This window comes from Echinops telfairi, unplaced genomic scaffold (assembly GCF_000313985.2).
Source record: "Echinops telfairi isolate 266 unplaced genomic scaffold, ASM31398v2 ScPeMD7_443;HRSCAF=831, whole genome shotgun sequence".
NCBI lineage: Eukaryota > Metazoa > Chordata > Mammalia > Afrosoricida > Tenrecidae > Echinops > Echinops telfairi.
In genome coordinates, this window is record NW_022104341.1 from 56210320 (window position 1) to 56218078 (window position 7759).

Below are 7759 nucleotides of genomic sequence, written 5' to 3' on the forward strand. Positions count from 1 at the left end.
AGAACTGAGCAGATGCAACTTGCACATAGTTACACCACTGTAAAGCACAGTTCAACCTGACATTGTGACCGTGAGGTCAAGATAGCTCCTCTGTTGTTTACATTCCTCACTTCATGCATAGTTTTAGCATCTTATGCAAGATATACATTTGGTCTGTGATACTGTGCTATCAATATCCAAATGGCCCTGGGTAGAGAAAAAAGTTCCCCACCCCTGTAAAAGGATTGGCTCCAAAGGGCTAAAATATCAGTGGAATTATGTCAACTAAACAGACCTTGTGAGCAGCCCAGCCAATAAACCAATACACCAGCAGGATTCCGGGTGCTGAAAACCAAAGATGTTACTTTGAGGATCAGCATACGCCAGACCCAAGGCAGGCTATTTTCAATCACCACATATGCATGTGATAGGTGGACACTGACTAAGGAAAACGGAAGCTGAATTGGTGCATTTGAATTATGGCACTGGGGAATATTGAAAGAATCATGGACTGCCAAAAGAGCAAACAGATCTGTCGTGGAAGTAGTACAGCCAGCATCTTCCAATGAAAAGCAAAGGTCTTAGAGCAGTACAAGAGGAGTCGCTTAAGAAATACTGAAAGGCCATTATGCTTGATGTGTGATAAATTAGGAAGGGTGGTACAGACGATGGAGAAGAAGACTATTTACACAAGATTGTCTAGGTCATGCCATGGACCCTGAATGTCACGTTCAGTAGGAAGCTACTGAAAGGTAATGCCCTCAGCTCAAACTTTTTTTTCTTCTAATTCTCACTTTCATTTGGAAAATAGATTGTCCCAATCCTAGCTAGGTTACCCCCTCCCCACAAGAATGCACGACAGAGGACAACACTGAAGATACAGCCTGGGGAGAGTGGCGGGTCTGCCTAGACCACACGGGAGCAAACTAAGAGGGAGAGAGAAAGAGCAAGTGAGAGAGAGAGATATAGAGAACCACGTCCTGACCCACCAAGCCTTGAGGATTCCTTCTCAGAGCAGCCATGCACAGAGAGGACTATAGGGCCGGCCCCATGGCAAGACACAACTTCCACTCACAGGCCCACAGTGCTACAGGGGACAGCACTGGTGACAAAATGCAGGGATAGTGTCCCGTCTGACCTATACACACCGGATGAAACACAAAGGGAGCTCAATAGAAAAGCAAGGGGGCAAAACAACGAAGTCCCTGAGGAATCCCAAAAATAGACTTCTGGTTTGGGGGGCAGGCTTTAGCACTTCATCAAACCTAATCGGAAAACATTCATAAGGGTCCGCAGACAGGCCCGGAATTATGTATAGACTTTTTCTCCCATGTCTATCTATATAAGATAGGGAAGCTAAACAATCCTGAGGAGAAAACAATGGGACTGAAACAATGGGGGACATGGGAAAGGAAAAGGAGGGGGAAGGAGAGTTGGGAGCAAACAAACTCAGGGACAGGGGAACAACAAGAGATCTAAAATCAATAGTGAAGAGGGCATAGAATGCCTGGTGGATTTTGACCAAGTGCAATGTAGCCGACAGGAACTATGGAGAGCAGAATGAAGGTCAAACATAATAGTGGAACAGGAGGAAAGTAAAAGGAAACAGAGAAAAGAATTAGGAGACAAAAGACATTTATAGAGGTACGAATATAGGCATGTTTATATGTGAGTATGTAATATATAATGATAGGAATACAGGTCTATGTATATATATTTTTTTAATTTCTTGTTCTTTCTTAACATGTCGCTGAGGCAGACTAGCAAATGACACTCCATTTTTGTTAGCTGCTAAGTGACTTGCCGGTCCCCCCTCCCATCTCAGAAAGGTGACTGCTTACTGACCTGCCCGTTCTCCCTCCCCTTATGGGAAAGTCTCCTCTGGTGATTAATTTTAGAATGTATTCCCATGTAGGTTCTGGAAACTACAATTAGTTTCGATTAGTCTTCGATATATTGTTGGTTTTGTTTGTATTTCAATACTGTTCCCTTTGATGTTGTCATCTGAATGGTATAGTTAATCTTGTCATGATCACCAGGATGTTACAAATCAATTTTGGCATTATTTCTCTTATGATAAGGAATTATTAGATCTCTCTCATGGGAGAAATACCTCAGGCCTTGATTCGCACGAGAAAGAATTCACTCCAAAGCCTGGATTGTGATCCAAGTGAGTTTTATGAAAGATAGAAGAAGTTTCAGGTTTACACAGGCACCCTCAGCACCCTTCACCTCACCCCACCCTGCAAGATGCTGCTCAAGAGACAAAAGTCCTATATATTTATATGTTGAATATTTAGGCAGCAGATGAACATTTGACCTCTACTCAAGCCCTCCTTCAATGCAAGAAGTCTTTGTTCTAATAACTAGGCATTCTGTGATGCTCACCTGCCCGACACAATTGCTGAAGACAAAATGGGTACATAAGCAAATGTGGTGAAGAAAACTGATGGGGCCAAGCTATTAAAATGCATAGCATCTGGGAACTTAAAGATATGAAGTTAAACAAATGGCCATCTAATAGGGAAGCAACAAAGCCCACATGAAAGAAGCACACCAGCCTGTGTGATCATGAAGTGTTGGCAGGATCAGGTATCAGGCATCAGAAGACCCAAAACAATCATATTGATGCAAACAAGGGGGGTCAGAATGGAGACCCAAAGCCCATCTATAGACAATTGGACATCCCTCACAGAAGATTACAAGGAAGGGCTGAGTCAGCCAGGGTGTAGTATAGCACCAATGAAACACACAGCTCTTCTCTAGTTCTTTAATGCTTCCTCCCTCCATTATCATGACCCCAGTTCTACCTTACAAATGCAGCTAGACCAGAGCATGTACACTGGTACAGATAAGAACTCGACACACGGAATCCAGGACAGATAAACCCCTCAGGAACAGTAATGGGAGTAGTGATACAATGAGGGTAGGGGGAAGGTGTGGAGAGAAGGGGTAGAAAGGGGAACAAATTGCAACAATCAATGGGTAATCCCCCTCCCCCCAAGGGGGACGAACAACGGAAACGTGGGTGAAGGGAGACAGCGGATGGTGTAAGATATGACAGTAACAATTATTTATAATTTATCAGGGGTCATGTGGGTAGGAGGTTGGGGGAAGGAGGGCAAAAAGAGGAGCTGATACCAAGGGCTCGATTTGAAAGAAAATGCTTTGAAAATGATGAAGGGAACATATGCACAAACGTGATTGATACAATTGATGTACGGATTGTTGAAAGAGCTGTGGAAGCCCCCAATAATTTTTTTAAAGAAAGAAAATAGATTGTAGGGTGGCAAGGATCAAGTCAGTTGAAAGACTATAAAAGTTGTCTAAGTAAAAGACATCAGTAGCTTTGTTCAGGGTAGGAAAGAAGAGAACAAGAAAATTTGAAAGATGTAGAACATAATTGGTGGTAGAGCAAACTGAGCTTGCTGATGGATTGCATGTTAGGAGTCAATAAAGGGAAGGAATCAGGGCTGAGCCTTATAGGATTTTACTTGAGCATCTGAATATTAGGATGTCATTGATTGAAATAGGAAGGAGCAGGTTCAGGAAGAGATGGGGAATCCTAAATTCAGATTTAGAACAGTTAGACTTGATATCCAAGTGAGTGGGGAGGGTAGTTACATATAATCACAGCTGATATTATTTCAACCATTTTCAAATGAGAAAATGGAATGCAGAAATGTTAAGCATCTAGTTGAATTAGGATCCAGGAAACCTGGCTTGGAGCCTATATTGGTAGCCATTCCTCCGTCACTTTGGTATTCAGTGTTGGGAATAGCTGAAGTCATGAAGTTGGAAGGAGTTGACTTTAGAAAATAGGGTGCTAGTTGTGCTTGTTAGGCATCAATGGGCCCATGGCTATGCATCACGGGCCTACGTACAACAGAAGAACGCACTCCCCAGCCTGTGCCATCCTTACCACTGCTATCAGGCCCGGCCCATCACTGGCCATGCATCACTGCACCCACTAGGGAATGCCCACAGGACCCACAAACCTGTCTCAGAAGAAGCACAACCAGAATGGTCCCTACAAGCAAGAATGTTGCGGCTTCGTCTCACGTACTTTGGAGAAAAGAGACCAGTCCCTGGAAAGGACATCAAGCTTGATCTAAGAGAAGGGCAGTGCAAAGGAGGAAGGCCCTGCACGAGACAGAGAGATGGAAACACTAGTTCTAACCCGGGCTCAACCACAGGAACAGCGGTGAGGACGGCAAAGGACCAGACAACGGTGCCCACGGGATCTTCTGTGTCAGAACTGACCCGCTGGCACCGAACAACAACATAAGACACAAAGAGGTTCAAATCTATACACACAGCACTAGATCTACTCTGGGCCTGTGCTTCATTTTCAGGCCATCAAAGAGAGAAATGAGAGGTGATTTGATATGTTTTCAGAACCCTGTTGTTGTTATTGCTGCTAGATGCTGTGGAATTGGTTCCAACTCAGAGGGACCCTATTTACAACAGAATAAACGCTGCCGGACCCTTTGCCGCCCTCACAAGCATTATGTTGCAGAGCATTGCTGCAGCCGCTTTGTCAGTCTGTCTTGTTGGGAGTCTTCCTCTTTTTAGCTGACCGTCTACTCTAGCAAGTTTGGTGGTCTTCACAGGGTCACTCCAAAATTAAGATTTTGGCATTTTAGAAATGAAAGAAAATGAGAAAAAGGAAACTTCATTCTGCTGCCAGGGTAAACGGTCAAGCTTAATGAAAGCCACTTAAATGGAATTATGGACAAAAGAATGTATTCCAATATTATGGATAGGAAATTATTTCATCAACATGTAAGAGATATTTTAAAAGTTTACTATTCTTTCTTTTTAATAGATATTATAAGACAATAATAGTCTCTTTCAATAACAGAGAAAGAACTACCTTTCTTTATATTCACTATGACCGATCCCGGGGCTAAAATTTTAAGAATAAAGTTCAATTAGGGTGACAATGTATGTGAAAACGTAGAACTTGAAGAAACCAGGGAAATCGAAGGAATTCAGTTAGGCTGAGTAGGGGAGTTCTTGCTAGGCCTGCCTGCATCCTAAGACATTTGCAGAGTGAAGAACAGAGGTCAAAGAAGAAAAAGTAGAGCTAGGACATCTAGTTAGGAAGCCACCGCAGTGATCCAGATGAGAAACTACAGTACTGAAGCAAATAAATGGAAGTGTGAACGTGGGATAAAAACCTTGGTATGAATCCTAGTTTATCCCCTTAATTTAATCATCTAGAAACTATGGATAATAATAGGGTTACCAAGGAATTATAAAATATCAGGCATGCAAAACATTCAGCAAAGTTCCTGGCATGCAACATGTACACTTAGATGTGGTCAGCAAACATGTGGGCATTAGACTATGAGTTTGCTTAAGCTTCAAGTATCAAGTCCAAGAGCAGAGGGTCTAGAATCGAGATGGTCTTTCTTGCCTCATCTCGGTGGAGAGTGGTATCTGGCTCCCGAGACCCTACCCCTCCTCGGTGCCCGAATTCTCTTGATGTGACAAAAGCACATACATTGAAGGAACAGCCACGGCCGGGACCAATCATCTATTTGCTTCTTGACAGTTTGCTTTCAGGCCAGAAGCAAGAAATGAGAGGAGAAAATATTACAGGAAGGTGGCTGGTCTGCTTTCCTGACAAATCTCCCCCTCCCCCACTTGGCCTGATGAAACGCATGATTTTTGCCAGCTGTTCGGATGGATGGGGAAATGAGGTCTGCTTTTTTATGCTGTTTTGATTTTGAGGTTTAATTAGGGTTGTTTCCAGGGAATTCAGTGCTTTAATTAATGGTGTGCCCTGAATCGCTTAAGTGAAGAATGCCATTGAAAACATGCATATGTAATGAGTACACTTTCTTTCACCCAGCTCAGAAGTGGGGCTGTTCCTCGCTGTCACCCGCAGACCAGCACAAGGGCCCCAGGTACTAAAGCGAGCCTGTCTGACAAGGTTCTATTTGTGTATCTGTTTTTCAACTGAAGTGCTTTTTTCCCCCTCTTAACTTAAAGCTGGATCCATTAGTACAGAAACTCGAGGGAAATGAATCAGCTTGCTCCGGCTCACTTGCAGATCTCCTATTCATTGCTTACAAATCAATAAGCTAAGACCTAAATCAAGGTTTCTCCTTCTCGACAGTTTGCACCAGATGATTATTTGTTGTGAGGTATTGTAGGGTGTTTAGCAGCGCCCCTGACCTCGGGCAGATGTCTTTTGAGGGGCTGAAACTCACATGTCTAAATTAAGAGCTTACTTTGCAGGAAATAGAAAACATAAACAAATACAAACTCAGAGCCATCAAGTCAAATCTGACTCACAGTGAGCTTATAGGACAGAGTAGAACTGCTCTTTGGGTTTCTAAGGCTGTATACCTTAAGGGGAAGTGAAAGCCCTGTCTTTCTCCTGAGGAGTGGCTGGTAGGTTCAAACTATTGACCTAAGGGTTAGTAGCCCAATGCATAGCCTACTATGCTACCACAACTTCGACTTTGCAGGAAGGTCAGGAAAATACATGTTGTTATTGCTGTAAGAGCCCAGCTCCATCTCATAGAAACTGTACGTATAAAGAATGGGACATTGCCCAATTCTGCGCCACCCTAATAGACTGGCTGTGCTTGCACCTCTTTTTGCAGTTGCTGCGTCAGTCCATCCCATTAAGGGTCTCCTTCTTCTGCTGACCGTCTACATTTCCAAGCATGATGTCTCTCCCGCAGTTGGTCCTTCTGGTGACAGGAGCAAAGTAAGGGAGGTAAACTCTCAGGATCTCTTCTATGGCGCATGCCTTCTGGTTGTACCTCCTCCTGGACAGATTGGTTCATTCTCCTGGCAAGCCACGTTTATTCCACATTCTTCACTAACACCATAATTTAAATATGTTAGCTCTGTAGTCTTCTTCTTCCAGTGTTCACTTTTCTTTTTTTTTCAACAGGAACAATAAAGTTTATTGAACCGTGGCTTAGTACAGGCGCTGGGGTTTGCCCATGGTGCTCTTAATGTACAAAGCACGGGCATTCTGCCAATGTTTCCTCAGCAGTGAAACCAAAATGTTGACAGCCAAGTGGATGTTGCACACGAGTTCACCCTCTGTCATGTTCACGTGGCCAACTGCCACTGCCAGACACAGCACCTTCTTCATCTGGAACTTGATGGTGGACGTCACCTCGTCAACCCTGGCCACCATGTTCTCATTGTGGGTCAGCAGGGAAGGGAATTTGCCGGCCTTATTCAGGCCCGGCCCCAGAATTCGAGGAATCTGCTTGATCAGGGACTCTGAGGCCAAAAAGGCATCACACTCCTTGGCCAGCTTTTTGACCGGCTTCTTATTCTTGTTGAGCTTCTGGAGCGCCTCGATGTCCATGTGAGGGATATCCACGGCCTTCGCTTCATCGCAGTGCTGCTGGTCCCCAGGATGTAAGCCTGACGGTGCCCGAGAAGCAGAAGCGTTTGCCCTTCTGAGGGTCGTAGTTCTTCAGGCTGATCTGCAGCTCCACCGTCTCCAAAAACTCCCGGCGTTTGCGCTGGTTCCCGTGCAGGACTTCCTCACCGCCTCGTGGAGGGTGTCGCAAGAGACTTTGCTACTCATGGTTCCTAGCGCTGCAGCAACCCGAAAAGAGCAGTGTTCACTTTTCCCATGCACATGCGGGAACTGAAAAAGACTAGGGTTTGAGTCAGTCACATCTTTGCTTTTAACACTTCAATGAAGCCTTTTTTCAAACCATTTTATTGGGGGCTAGTACAACTCTTACCACAATCCATACATACATACATTCTGTCAAGCACATTTGTACATTTG

The 7759-nt window shown here is 44.2% G+C and overlaps 1 pseudogene; it reads right to left on the bottom strand.

The window, feature by feature from the left end:
* Positions 1–6922: 6922 nt before the first annotated feature.
* On the bottom strand, positions 6923–7549 carry LOC101639601 (annotated as a pseudogene).
* Positions 7550–7759: the final 210 nt, after the last annotated feature.